At 37.4% G+C, this 3,375-nt stretch overlaps 1 long non-coding RNA gene across 1 annotated transcript; it reads left to right on the top strand.

Annotated features, from left to right (window-relative positions):
* Nucleotides 1-511: 511 nt before the first annotated feature.
* Nucleotides 512-2,230, top strand: LOC144015616 (uncharacterized). Its single transcript, XR_013282773.1, has 2 exons — nt 512-653; nt 1,587-2,230. It is a non-coding gene; the product is annotated as an uncharacterized LOC144015616 (long non-coding RNA).
* The last annotated feature ends 1,145 nt before the right edge of the window (nt 2,231-3,375 follow it).

The following is a 3,375-nucleotide window of genomic DNA, read 5'->3' on the forward strand; positions in this document are numbered from 1 at the left end:
AAAGGCACCTTTAGTGTGTTTTTCTGTTTGTAATGTTTCTCCACGAGCACGTCTAGCCATTGATATCATGTAGAACACATATGCTAACCTTTTAGAGACAATTGAAGCTTACTTGCACAGTAGCCACTATCTTAACCACTTAATTCACATGTCTACTTGACAACTTATTACATGTAGTGAAATGGTACTTTGTGCGTCTTATGCTTTTTTCTGAACACTGCTTTTCAACTCTTTCCTTAAAACCAATACATGCGGTACTGTTATACTGTATAAATATATATGTCCGTGTGTATATATTTGTATATTCTTTCAAATAAACTCGTTTTGACACACACAGCCATTGAGTAACATGCAACACGACCACAACGTTTTGCACCAACACGTTACCTCTGCTATTTAGAATCATGGAATCTAACATGACTGATTTTCATTGAATGCTTTGTCATTACAGTATGCATGCATTGATCATGCTTTCAGTCGCAACGACTTATACCAGCGCAGCCTTGATCTTCATTCCCAAATGAACCAACTAGTCCATGTGACTCGAGTCAATCGAGCACTTGAAAAACAGATAGACTTCAAAACCAAGCTTGTGAAAGAACTCCAGACTGCATTGGATATAAAGGATGCATGTGATGCATTTGTCCGTGATGGTAAGCTATATGACATGGAAGACACACAAACACTAATACAGCAAGCATCCCCATCCTACACATTGTCTATAATGAATGACATGTTTGACAATGGACATTTTTACATTTTTTTGTTAATGCACGTTCCTTTTTTTCTGTTAGGAATATCTTGAAGGTAACATTGGACTGTTAACTAAAACACTGACTGATTATTGAGCCGCAATTTCTCAATGTATATAATGTGAATACATACTACACTTGATTACTTTCAAATGTGACTGATATCATGTAGCTATGCTGTGATCTTGCCCTCTTTCATCCACTGATAGACACTTCAAAGTTCTTTTTTTTCTGTATCTTCTCAAAATAACTGACATATTCATGGAAAAGATTGTATTTAAATTCTATCATTATTAATTACTATTATTAATTTTATGTCTTTGCCCCTGATTGTGATGTTTCTATACCATAGATTTTTAAAAAAAAAAATTTTTGGACATACTGTGACTTGACCTTTACAATACTAATTTTTACTAAGAAAAAATCAATCACACACCATAATATTTTATACTTATCCTGCATGTATCTGGACACACCATGCCAAATTTTACACTTACATAACCATTTATGTACCTGTCGTATCCTTACTTTTATTCATCATTTCATCACACAATCCTAAAACATTGCTTTTTGACCCAGAGGATTCAACTATACCATTTTTGCGTGTCTTATTACTTACTAGCTATATTATTTATTAACGGGCAAAAACTATGAATATAAGATCACCGTCAAATATTACGTCTGTAATATCCATATACAGTGCATTACATAATATGCATTTGTATTAAGACACTACCATGCTAAAAATATGCACACGACTGTTCTGTAAACTACACCTAAGACAACCAAACTTCACAGATCTAACATGATTCTTCATTCTTTTTTGTTCTACAGATGTATCAAATGCTGCCACACAGACAGAAGAAGCCACTGAGGACATGCACGAAGACGATGATCACAATATAACAGGACAGGTTAACCCCCCTGAAGTTTTAGCCCGCAGGTCAAAGCGTCCTAGGACTAATTCATCCATGGAGGTTACATTATCCTAAGACAGACTATGTGCTAACCCAAACTCTTTGACCCCAAGGGATTCATCTGTCCCAGAAAACTTTTACACTAAAGAGTTTATCTGTCCTAGGGCGCTGTTAACCCCAGGTTAAAGTGTTATTTAATCTGTCCTGTTACAACAGCTATACATAAACAGCTGCATTCCTCTCCTGTTCCATCTCTCGCACTTCTTTCATCTCTTTTTCTCCTCTACTTATACCTATGCTTGCTCATGTGCTTTTTTCCCCTTTAGATGATGTCATTGGTTAGCCTGCTTCAAAGCTACATTTTTTCTTGAATAACTGTCACACATTTACTGTTTGCTGGACCCTACAAAACTGTCACAATACTTCACTATGTCATGAATACATATGTGTTGCACAGCGACACCACATTAAGAGTAATCAAAAAGCTTTTTATTTGATCACACACCATCTCTGTGCCATGCAATGTTTTCAAATAAACAGATGCTGGTTTTGAATATCAAACGAGCGACTTTTCATGAAACTTTGCACACACATCAGAAAGTCCACACTTTTGAATTTATTTTGGGAATTGTGCATCATTTTTGGCCTTTTACTGCACCTTTTTACACACAAGGCACGGCAAATGCATTTCTATTTTCCATGGTCCTTGTCTATTTAACAGTACCCCAACGTGCAAGTCCCCCGACTTGCATATACCCCAACGTGGCCCGGGTTGCGAGGGCCCTTTATAGCTGCTCGCAGCTCTAGTTAGGGCCCGAGCAGCGACCGCTGCGAGGTCCCTATTGTTTTTGTAAAAATTATTATTATTATTAGGGCCCGAGCAGCGACCGCTGCGAGGTCCCTATTGTTTTTGTAAAAATTATTATTATTATTATTATTATTATTATTATTAGGGCCCGAGCAGCTACCGCTGCGAGGTCCCTATTGTTTTTCGATCGGATTATTATTATTATTATTATTATTATTCTTCTTCTTCTTCTTCTTCTTCTCCGTAAACGATCACGATTTTGGGTACCTAAACATTTACGAAAACTCACCAAACTTTGCACACTCCTCAGGCCCGGCGAAAAATTTGATATTATGAAGTCGTCATAACAACGCGACTCTATAGCGCCCCCTAGCATAGAAAAATAAAAACCAAGCTCGGCACGTTTGAGCTAGAGCAACGAAAATTGGCAGGCACGTGTAGCACCCCGAGACGCACAAAAAAGTCTATTGGGACCATGTAGCTAAAATGTACAGGAAGTGAGCTATGAATTTTTTAATGTCCAATTTTGGCCTATTTTGGCACATTCACTGTGGTCATGCTTTTTCCCCCTTTGCAAACATTTTTCATCCAATTGACTTCAAACTTGGCATTTATCATCTCAAGACCTGAGAGAACAACTGGGGAAAAAATCTTGCCTTTTCGAAATACTATATGACGGGGGCGGGGCATCAAATATTGCCTTTAAAATTTCATTTGTCCAGAAAGAGCAAATGCTGAATAACTCCCATGTACAAGCTCCAAAAAATCTCAAACTTCTCAGGCAACGTAATAGTCACGGCCTGAAAACATCTATATGACAAAATTCAGTTATACATATAGCGCCACCTAGTGGTTACAATAAATGTCATACTTTACGTTTTTAGCTACTGTGCTGAGC

The sequence above is a fragment of the Festucalex cinctus genome, chromosome 3 (genome assembly GCF_051991245.1).
Source record: "Festucalex cinctus isolate MCC-2025b chromosome 3, RoL_Fcin_1.0, whole genome shotgun sequence".
NCBI lineage: Eukaryota > Metazoa > Chordata > Actinopteri > Syngnathiformes > Syngnathidae > Festucalex > Festucalex cinctus.